Genomic DNA, 12,265 nt, shown 5'->3' with positions numbered 1-12,265 from the left:
TTATGCGTTCTTCACATTGTCCTCTGTGTATCTTCTATCGTCTCTGGCGTTCTTCAATCGATACCGAATTGGTTTTTATCGCTGCTCATTTTTCTTGATTGTAAGAGCTTGATCGTGCCTAGTTTGGGTAGTGGCTATGGTTATGACAGCTCAGATCAATCTTAGCATTAGCACAGACAAACAGACGTAACACTTGCGAAATTTCCATCGACCACGCTTTTGACGATCGTTTTAAATTTTCATAGTTGTGGCTTTTACAACCAGAGGCGCGCGCATCGTTTTTCTATACGTTTGACGTTTCACACTAGCGCCTTCTGTTGACGATATTGCACAACACAGTGATTCGTGCATCTTTTCCACCAGGTGATGGTAGTGTGAACTGGGCGTTCAAGGTGTTACGTCTGTTTGTCTGTGTTCTAGCTGTCACGTCGATTCGTCGGTTGTTATAATTCATCACCATACTGACGGAAGTTAGATTTGATTGTGGTTCAGTTCAATAGTTTAACAGCATTTTTTAAGTTTTTTAAAAGTAATTTGTGCAGCGAGTATTTCTATAATAAGGCTATTCATGAGACAGATACGATCAGCTGATTTTTGACATCCGATGATCGGGGTGACAGTTGAACACAAAGGAATTTGTTAAGCACCGACGACACTTGACACAAATTTGTTAAAATGTATTCACACTGTGTTTATTTTAAGCTAAGGACTGTTCATTAAAGAAAGTGGACACCTGTTTTTCAATAGAAAATATTTATTTTCGAACAAATTCATAAGTTTATTTTTTATTTAATACAATCAACATACATGTGGCCGAATTCACGTGAGTTTGAACATATACTTCGCATTTCTGAAGAACGCTTGGACTTTCCTCTTGATACCTCCCATTAGATTCTGCACAACTTTCTCCGTAACATTTCGTTGTGCCGCAGACCAAATTTTCTTGAAGCAATCAACAGAGCTTGCTTCTCTTCCATCTTTCTTGAGATGCCGCCTTATTGTTGTCCAGTATCTTTTCACAGGACGCAGTTCAGGGAAGTTTTGTGGATTTTGCCATTTTTCGACAAAATCGACTTTTTCCGTCTTGAGCATCTCTAGTGTAGAAGAAACGTAATGAGCGGATGCCAGATCCGGCCAAAACAATGGAGGATCCGTATGTTTTCGATATATGGGTAGTCGTTTTTAATGCATTCCTTTATGTTATTTTCACCGTTGATTGTTCATGTTGTGAAATACGAAGTACTGTTTAAGCCGCATGAACAATTGGCTTGCCACACCTAAAACTTTTTCCCAATTTTTCGGTTCTGATGTACCCTACATCATCCAGCACATCTGTCCCCTACTCAGCGTTGAAAAATTGCAGTACCGGAAGTGATACTAGTACACAATTCTCAAAACGACAACTTTTTGGAACACCATTTGTGCAGAATTTATCTGCTAGTCGCTCAGCTAATCCAACCCATCGCTCAAAATTTCTCACTTTTTTCGTTTTCTTCGAATGTGTTGCCGAAGTGAACAATGTTTTTACACACTGAGCAAAAATTCACATTTTTTTGATTAGTTCTAACTCTAAACTATTGGTAGACAGATGTCCACTTTCTTTAATGAACAGTCCTTATCACCTCCATCGCGGTAAGTCGCCATAGATCAACGTATTTATATAGGTATCAAGGTAAGATATTTCCAAGGATATTCCCGCAAATGTCAATAACGAGACCCACCAACACCTCTGCGTTAGTTATGAGAAGTTGATAATTTTACACTAAAATGTCATATGCTGTAAAACTACGTTTAGAACTAATTAAAAAAAAAAGTCACTGATTTTCAAATGGCGATATTTTCTGATTTATTGAAAGGAAGTCAATTTTAATCTAGTGAGCGTATGCAAAGTATGATGAAGCCCTGGCCATAGATAGCCTTTACGAATAGAAATAAACACATTTCATGGCTAGAGTAAATAGGTAAATAGATTAACTAGCATGAAATAAATGAACTTCACACCAATAAACTATCCTATACCAGGTGCGAACTTTTTCCTCCAGTATGAGGCAAAAGTTCGCATTGGAGTACTCGTATTAAAAAATGTATTATGTACTATAACTACAGAAGGAACGCGAAAAAATCTAGTAGTACGTTTTGAAGGGAACATAATAGAGACACGTTTAACGATGAAAAACGATATTATTTTCCTTTTGTTTAATAAATAGTTATTTTATGAAGAGTGTTAAGTGCGAACTTTTGCCCCGCATTACTCTTCAGTCGACTTTCTACGTGTCGATATCGAAGGGATCATCGAGACAGGGAGAGATCGAAATGCAGAACCAATTTGTAATGCACACTAGATTGAAAATCCCTCCGTAACTAGGCATAAACATCAACAAACAGATGTCACTTCGCTTTTCCAGAATGTTTTGCACCCACGAAACGAGATCTATTTAACACGCTACGAGAGATAATTAAAAATCTAGTAAAAAAACGATCGAGATCGTATAGATATAGACATATATCGAAATAAGGGACCATCCATTAAGGCGAAACTGGACACATTTCCTCATTTTTTTGGTTTTGGATTTTTTTTATTAGTTAGAGGCAAGGATGTTTTCACTCAGTTCAAAACCCGATCAGTAATCACTTTTTTCCCACTCAATCAACACACACAGGAAGAGGTCTGGCATCAGCTTTGCGTTTGAAAACCGTTACAGTAACTCAAACTGTGAATGAATACTGAGTGATCTTGCACTGCTGTCATTTAAACGAGTGGTCATCATCGCATGTATTTGTTATGGACTGATAGCGTCGTGTATATCAATCGGTAATTCATTATCGTTCTCCGATCCGATTGCGTCCTTCATGTTTTGTGTCTTGATCGAATCAATTTCTATCGCAGTCTGATAATTTTCGGAAGCACAGTGTTCAGCCATTTATCGACCTTTTTTTTTTTTTCAAAATTCTCACATTGATCACTCGAAATACACTCTGAAGCTCATAATTGATCACGAAAACGTTGATTTTCAAACAATTTTGTCAAGAGATATTATAGCTATGGTTTGCTCAAGTTTTTACATGGAACTACGAATATGCTGATTTTTTTCTTATACGAAGAACAATATATTTTATTTTTTAGCACCCCTTTGGTATTGCAAAAAGTTATCTCATCCATTTGACCAGTAACCAACAAATCTTTTCACTCATGTTTGCTTCTATTCATCTTAAAATGATTTCAGTCAACCAGAGCATCCATAAAATTCTATTCTATTCCTCGTCATTTGAAGGAATTGTGTTTGTGTGACTAGCTGAGCAAAGCGCACCAAAATTCCGCCTGACTAAATAAATATCGGATGTCGGATCAAAGTCAGGTCGAAAACGGATAAATTAATGTTGGGTTTGGTGGCCAAAATAAAAACAGGTCAATGACAGGTTTATGTCGGGTTTGACGTCATCAATGAAGAACAAAGCGTTTAACCTACAATGCCACAATTTATGCTTGGTAGCTGGGGCACAATTGAATGATATGTGCTGGTCATCAGACGTCGGAGAGCCTTCTTGACTGATGCTGGGGTTGGTGTAAATTTAATGATCAGATTTCAGTCAATTATCCCGATTGTAAATAATGGAAAAGTGTTATAATTTGTGAATTGGTATTTGGCTTCTGGGTGGCACTCGGGATTCAGGTGGATTCAAGTGAACATTCTGATGTGCCTCTGCGTGCGTGGACTTATACGAACATGTAGTGGCAATTTTGGAACCCCTCCCTCCCTTATTTTATCAAACATCCCCACGACTTTTATTATATAATTCAAAATACAACTGGTTAGAGTTCCACTAATGCGTAAATAGAGTGTTTCGAGTGCAATTGGAAACGTGAAAAATGCCTTCGATTGCTGCCTAATTGTCACAACAAGAAGAACTTTTGGATCGAATTGATTCGATCAAAATGAACGCACTCAGCAATCTTCTGCGAAAATTATCGCCAATTGATTGAGCGCCGCAATGTTTACAACCGACTTCGACCAATGCGTGAGAGAATCATGGCCTTGCTGCCCGACTGTTCGTTCAGTTGGTGCGGCTGAATGAACATATCCATTAAACGTGAAAACGTGTTCATTTCCCGAGTGGCAGTGTATGTGGGCTGTACCAACACATCGATTGGAACGGTTGTTTCAAACAGAGAAAAAATATCAGGGTCTCTCACTGATTCTCTCGGAACTCAACAACACTGGTTAGAGGTAGGATCGAGCTATCTCCTGGATTTTTTTTCAGGTGTAAAACTTTTACCAATTTTTGAAAAACCATATTTTTTTGTAATTTCAATCAAAAATAGTTAGTCGGAAAATGCTCTTAAAGAAGTTATCAAGAGGTTTTGATGTATAAATCAGTGTCATTGCAAGTTTTATAAAATTGGTCATGAACATCTCTTATAGAGCTAAACAAAACTTAAAATGTTACTTGGGTTTTTCATTCCAAGATGATAATATTCACCATTTTCGAAGCGCATTAATTTTATTTTTCTGCAACCCCAATATTCACATTAAAATTGAATGCGCGTTAGCCTACCAACACAATAACTAATAAAATATTACTTTGAAATGATCGCTTTCTACTTACGAATGCTGTATTCTTCTGTACTTTACGAGCCATCGAAAAGCTTCTCTTCATAGTTTTTGTTGCAAAAAAACAACAACAACAATCATCATAACCTTATTTCGAGAATGGAAATGCTTAATATGGTTTGCAAAACCTCTCCGAGAGTGGTCCATTTAGCCGGAAGATGTTCTTAAAGAGGTTATCAAGAAGTTTTGATGTATGAATCAGTTTTATTGCAAGTTTTATAAAATTTAAAGGAGGTTCTCTTCAGATGGGCGAAAGAATGAAACGGAGCTTGAACAATTTAAACTAGCTTTATTGTAAGTATGTGTTAACTGTTTGAAGGCTTGTAGTGGAATGACCTTAAAAACTGTTATGGCGGAGTAGCTAGGTGTTTCATAGCCTACTACTAAAACTGGATCGGTCCAAAGCCTCCTATTTCTTCAAAATTGATCATGAAGATCTCTTACAGAGCCGAACAAAACTTAAAATGTTACTTGGGTGGTATCCCAAGTAACACACTTGTTACGGAAGAGTCACGGCGGCGCAGGTTTTTGTTGCGCAGAAGTCGCCATGAATTACTTCTAACAAATAAACACTAACTTGCTAGAAGTAAGTCACGGTGACTTCTGCGCAACATAAACCTGCGCCGCCGTGACTCTTCCGTGACAAGTGTGTTACTTGGGATGCCCCTAGGAGGAAATTAATTTAATTTTGAACCTTGTTTACAATATATGGATGATTTTTACTAATCAGCACGATAATTCTTTAGACTACAATTTCTTAAATTCCTTTAGAAATTCAGGTTTCTGAAATTTTTATTGGAGTTCATCGACAGGTTGATGATTTTTTTTACTATATATTCCTGTTGGCGTAACTTTAAGGGGCGAACACAGTTTTTTCTGGTTGTCAACTGACACCTGCAAAGCTGGAAATTTATTTCAAATTTTAATGTTTATTATACAAAATTAAATGTATCTTACATTTATGTATTCTTCCTACAACACCAACTTCCTCTATATCATTGGATTTCTGCTAGATAAACTGCGCACTGCCTACGGAAAGATGCGCAGGTTGCTTCGCATGCGAATCGACAGCCCAACTACACAGTGGTTGCGGCAACAATTCCCTTTGGAGTTATTTTAGGAATTCCTCCAAGGATTTTTTCAAGCTTTGCTTCAGGAATTCCTCCAGAAAGTCCTCAAGAGATTCTCCTGGAAGTTCCTACAGGGGTTGAATCGTAAACTTCTCTTGAAACTTATAGAGAACTTTTTTCAGGTTTTCTTTCAGAATTTTTCCGAGGACCGTTCAGAAATTCTTTCAGGAGCTCCATCAAAAAACACTACAATGTTTTTTTTCTTTGCGTTTCTCCTGGAATATTGCGAGAAATTCTTCTTACAAGTATCTCCAGGAGTTCTGTCATGGTTTGTTCCAAATTGTCCTCCAGGAATCCCTTCAGAAATTCATTGAGCTTAATTTATTCATCCATTATTTTTTTTTATCAAGAATTGCTAGTAAGTTTGTCTGCCATTTTTGCACGTATCTCCGAAAAAAAAAGAAACTCCCTGAAGAAACTTCTTTGACAATAGGCTCCTAAAGTCCTATCGGGATTCTTGTTTTAAACCACAATATATGGTTCAAGAGTACATATTTACTCATTTTTTGACGTTTTAATTAACCATAGTTGAAAATATATAATTTTTATTTTTTTAGCCTTTTGTCTCGTCCCTAGCTTATAACACATACTTTGAGTGATTTTTTTTCACCGTGTATGTCAGATAGGAACATTTTGAAATCCCAGTGCGAAAAATGTCGAGCTCAGTCACACAAGGTTGACCTCAAATGTCAAAGTAGAACTATTTACCATTTCACTTATTTCGAATTTTCTCATTATTCCTTTGTTTTTCAAGTTCGAGTAAAGTACAATTCTGATTAAAATACCATGCTTGATCGTATTATTCAGTATAAGCGAGATTTCGTCTTTAATTTTAGGACCCTATTAATTCAGAAATTTATCCTTTAGATAGGATGTCCTTTAGAAATCCCTTCAGGGATTGTCTCAGAAACTTCTCCAGGATTTTTTCTTAAATTTCGAACCAGCCAAGGGCTGAAAGTCTCTTTAATAAAGACAAATCAATCAATCAATCAATCCCATATTTTTTTCCCAAAAATTCCTCTGAAACCATTTCAAGGAGCTCGTCCAGGAATTCCCCATAGCGTGGGTATATCACCTTTTTAGGTTGCGTTGCGGAGAAGGATCTACCAAACCTAGTGTCGTCCTATTTTTCAATTTTGGAATATGCGCTTTATTGGTAATTCAAGGAATTATAGTATTAAGTCATTGCTACTGGTGTCTCTGTCAGTGGTATTGAAAATGCAATTTCGACAATCACCTACAGCTCATTCCAGAAGCTGAACCATAAAATAGAAAAACTTATGCGGCTAGATCACTTCTGCAACAAAGTCACGGAAAACTGTTCTAACTTTGATATTTAGGTTCAATGTCATCGACTATCTTCGGTCGATGTCGATGATTGACTATCAAAATGCCATTTGAAATTCCGTGACTTTGTTGTTTAAGTGGTCTGGCCGCACAAGTTTTTTAAATACCATATTTTTAGGTTCCACTTCTGAAAAGAGTTGGTAGATGATTGAATCTGAATATGTCGGAATGACACTGGACAATGACTGTTTCTGTCGTTCTACACCCAATTGTCCCATGTTATATGGGATCCCATGTAACATGGGACAACTATGCGTAGAACGGCTAGTCTCTGAATTAAACTAAGTTAATCAATTTTACTTTGCAAATAGTTGAAAACCTCGTCTTCCAAGTCTAAACTCAATGCAAAGGTCAACAAATTAAGTTTGGGAACAATGTATGCTCTAACTCTTCAAAGGCCGGTAAGTGCTGCTATGCAAGGAATATACTAGATCCCTTGTTACTGAACAAATTTTCCTCTATTGAATTGCTGTTAGTGTAAACCCGGGTTCTAAACCTCCTACTGGGGAGAATTTAGTAGTTAAACAAGAGTGTTTATGGTTCCCGATGCATGGCCAATTATCAGTGCTCTTGTTTTGTTTTTTTTTTTATAATACAGAATCGAGTTTCTAAGAAAACAAGACAGAACCTGTATTAATTGCTGTATGCCATTCAAACTTGGAGACACTTTCACTGAATTGACCAAAATTACATACCAAGATTAAAAGCTGGTCTTATTGTATTATCGCATCTTATATGTGTACCTTTTTATGTAGCGAACAAAACTCAATCAAAATTCACGTAACTCCATAGCGACTGTCAAAATTTCAACCAAATCGGTTCACTAGAAACCGAGCAACATATTGCCAAACTTGGCCATTTTGCAAGAAAAACTTAAGTACTTTTTCAGTAGCTTTAGCTATTGCCTATTTCAAATTCTTAAAGAATTCTTTGAATGTAGGTTCAAAGGAAAATACAGTTGATTTTACTAAACAGTGTCTTGAAAAAAATCCTAGAAATACACACTTTTGAAGCAGTTCCTCCAGAAACTATCGAAAGAGTCCTAGTTAAAGTTTTTCAGAAATTTTGAAATCCAGTCTGAATACTAAAAAAAAACTTGAGAAAAATGACAAAGACTTCTTGATTGAAGTTATCAGTGGGACTTTCAGTTCAACAATTATGTATGCCATAGAATAACAGACATTTTTTCATGTTTGTTCTAAGCAGAGTTTTTTTTTCAAAAAGGGTATGCATGGCGAAATCACGTATCAGAATAGATATTGTAAATCTGTATACATCATGTAATGATGCTCTGGAACTATAGAAGTGTTTGTTGAACTACAGTTCGTCGATGATCGCATAAAGTGCCAGTCTATCACAACACCTTTTCAGCATCGTCGTTTTGTTTGGAGACAATTGTGTTCGTTGTGAGTGTGCCACAAGTGTTGTGCCCCTGTCCATGCTTCAGGGTTCTGCTATTTCAAGTGAAAAATTGCCAGTGATTATTCAGGTGGTTATAATGCGACATCGGGGCGGTGTTGAATAACGACGAGACTCTCTGTACCTACTCACACCTCCAACCAGCACCAACAACGGCCTGTGCGTGAATTAGTGCATAAATTATACCTACTCTGAATCAAGGAGATTTCCCATCTGCAGCAGTTTTACGGGTAAGTTCAATTTTCAATCAAGTGAATAGCTTTGCGGATCTTCTTTCAAGAACGCGTCGAACGCAGCTTTTAAGCGCACTTGTTGCATTCTTGGGCGCCAGCCACAACGCAACAACGTGGTGGATGACCAAATCTGGTAAACTCTATATCGCGTCGACCAAAAGTCGTAAATCGACATCGTCGTTTGGTTGTGGTTTGGTTGGGGTGCTGCGTTGTTCGTGCTTCTTGGAAAAACATTACCATTTGCGGGGAAGGACGGCGGTGTGACCAGTCCGATGAGTCATTTTTGTGGTGGCCCTCTCGGAAACATAAACGACGGCAATGATTCCGCGTCGCATTCGTCGTCGCTTTTAATGTTTACCTTTCCAACAGTTCCCACGTTTTGTATGGGTTTTTTGAATGGTCAACGAAATCGAAGTAAGCCGTTTGTAGCTAAGCTTGCCTAATAAAACTTATAATAAAATTACAATTGAACTTATTGTTACAACACCATTTCTTACAGTATGTACAGTAAAACCATAAAATGTTTGTAAAAAAATGGCTGGTCAATACAATAGACTTTTCAATATTTTAATCATTTTTGCCATTCAACTTGTTTTTTTTTCTGGGTTTTCTAGCTGTTCAAAGTCCATACTCATCTTCGACCTTCTCAATTTTTTTAAAGGAAAAAACAAAATTCAGCCAACAATCTTACAACACCCATCCATGCAGAAAAGATTCACACCGCAATTTGTGCAAATTCCGGCCAAAATAACCGGTTTAGTAACCGAATTGCGGCTGCGGATTGGAAAAATATGCAAAAGCGTTCATCCGGTATGCGCAGCGTCGTCGTTGTCGTGGTTTTCGCCAACCAACAACGTCGACGCGACACCTCCGTCATCATCTTCGGGTGGTGGCGAAACCCTGCAAGAGCAGCGTGCACACCTCCGTCTACCGGTATACCGCCAGCTGGTTGATTTGCATATTATGCAGAGTAATCGTGTGGCACTGGTGTTGGGTACATTACCTACCAACCTGTTCCAGTATGGCACAAATCTAGCGGAGAGTTGTTTGATAACAGGTGTCTGCTGTTGTTCGTTGTTGGCGGTGGGCAAGGGCAACAATCTGCCGGAAATGTGATCTATTTGCTTTCTCACACCATTTGTCATTAACTTGAGTTCTGCAATCGATCTTGGATTGACGGAAAATGGAAAAATGGTTGAAACTTGGTTATATTAGAGCGGAATAGGATTAACAAATTTCAAATGTAACGCAATGGTATTTTCGTATCATATAATCTTTTCTTTCATGGACAACCCAATTTAGGATGATATACTTACTTACTTTCCCTTACTTGCCCCCCCATGGGGGTGCAAAGGGCCGAATTGGGTTCTTTAGGGGTACTCAGATTATTTCATATTCGGGTTCTCTATCTAAAATCTAGTCGAAATCCAAAATTTCATAATTTTTGGTGGCCGGGAACTATTTTTTAAATGTATTTAAAGTTTGTATGGGGAAAACTTTTTGTTCGGGGCGAACTGTCATTTTATCGAATGAACTGTCATTCTATCCACAAAAAAATTGTTTTGTTTATTTAACCATCAAAACAAAGGAATAGGACCGCAATAAAATCACGTTATAGGGAATTGCGCCACTTGGGCGGTGGCTTCTATATTCGTCTGTTTTCCACTATAACTCAGTCAAATTTGAACCAATTGACACAACTTTTGGAATGTGGTGAGATAGGTATAGTATCTACCCGTGTACAACATTTCAAGTCAATTGGTTCAAAATTGACTGAGTTATAGTGCATAGAGGAAAACAGACGAATATAGAAGCCACCGCCCAAGTGGCGCGATACCCTACTCAGAAAAATGAGCTCTTTCGATTAGGCTAAAGAAAATGGCAATATTTTATTCGCTAAACAACCCAAATTGGGAGATCTTTACCCTGGACATTCAATCGGCCATCTCCTTGACCAATAGCCAGGTCTAATTTCTGTCGACTTCTTTGAGTGAGGCAGTGCCGCCATGAGCCTCTGGGTCTGCCTCTGCTGTGATGTCCTGTAGGGTTCCAATTAACGCAGATAACTTTCGAAGAGTACTTGGGAGTAGCACAACTTACCAATTTTAGAGATTTATGACAAAGTGTATCATAATAAATTTCCCAACCGTTTATCAACCGATTCGGGGTCTCTTACCATCAAATGATAGCTACTACATCCTAGTAGAATGCTATTGAATTTCATTTCGATTGGACATTTGGTTACCGAGATATCTTTCGAAGAGCACCTAAGAATAATACAAATTAACTTTTAGAGAAATTTTTGACAAAGTGTTTCGTAATAAATTCATCAGCCCAGTGTCAACCGATTAAATTCTCTTAGCACCTATTAGGATGTCAAATCAAAACTACAGCATCGTTTGAAAGCCTTTTGAAAGTCATTTTGATTGCACCTCTCGTTATCGAGATATTGTTCAAATGAAGGTTCAAATAGTATTCAAGAGCAATATCATATGACAATTTCAGAGACATTTAACTCAGTGTATCACAATCAATTTCTCAGCAGTCTGTCCGTCGGTTTTGGTTCCCTTAGCACCAAATCAGAGCTACCACATACTAATAGAATGCTACTGAATTTTATATTGATTGGACGTTCCGTTACCGAGATATTAGACAAAGAGTATTAAAATAAATTCTTTTTAAAATAAATCCTTTTTACCCTTCTTACACCCTTAAGAAGGGTATAAATATCGCTCGAAAAACCGACTTTCGATCCGAGGCCCTGAGGGCCGAGTTTCATATACCAACCAACTCAGCTCGACAAACTGAGCAAATGTCTGTATGTGTATGTGTGTGTGTGTGTGTGTGTATGTGCGTTACAAAAAAAAAGTCACTCACGTTTCTCAGCCGTCTGTCAACCGATTTGAGTTCTCTTGGAAGCAAATGAAAGCTACTACATCCTAGTAGAACGTTATTGATTTTCTTCGATTGAACGTTAGGTTACCGAGATATCTCTCGAAGAGTACTTATGAGTCATACAACTAAGCTTTTTAAGATTTTTGACCAAGTGTATCATAATAAATATCTTGGCCGTTTGTCAACCGATTTGGGTTCTCTCGGCACCAAATGAAAACTACAACATCCTAGTACAATCCTATTAAATTTTATTTCGATTGGACATTTGGTTACTGATATATCTTTCGAAGAGTACGTAGGAGTTATATAACTAAACTTTTTGAGATTTTTGACAAAGTGTATCATATTAAATATCTTTGCCATCTGTCAACCGATTTATGTTCTCTTAGTACCAAATAAAAGCTATAATATCCTAGTAGAACCCTATTAGATTTTATAACGATTTGACATTTGGTTACCGAGATATCTTTCGAAGAGTACTTGGGAGTAATACAAGTTAGCTATTTGAGAGATTATTTAATCAAGTGTATCATATTAAATATATCAGCCATCTGTCAACCGATTTGGGTTCTCTAAGCACCAAATGAAAGCTACAAAAGCCTTGTACATGGCCCTGAAATTTTATTTCGAT

At 37.4% G+C, this 12,265-nt stretch overlaps 1 protein-coding gene across 2 annotated transcripts in view; it reads left to right on the top strand.

The window, feature by feature from the left end:
• LOC134284920 (uncharacterized) overlaps positions 1–12,265 on the top strand; it is a 269,878-nt gene that overhangs the window by 4,145 nt on the left and 253,468 nt on the right. The window contains exon 2 of one of the 2 annotated variants that reach the window (XM_062844485.1): positions 8,459–8,736. The gene's annotated coding sequence lies outside the window, so the exon portion shown is untranslated. Of the gene's footprint in view, positions 1–8,293; positions 8,737–12,265 lie in introns of those variants that run through there. The other variant, XM_062844486.1, reaches the window with a different exon arrangement.

Source organism: Aedes albopictus, chromosome 1 (genome assembly GCF_035046485.1).
Source record: "Aedes albopictus strain Foshan chromosome 1, AalbF5, whole genome shotgun sequence".
Lineage (NCBI taxonomy): Eukaryota > Metazoa > Arthropoda > Insecta > Diptera > Culicidae > Aedes > Aedes albopictus.
The sequence above is the reverse complement of the archived record's forward strand: the minus strand, read 5'-3'. Positions and strand labels throughout refer to the sequence as shown.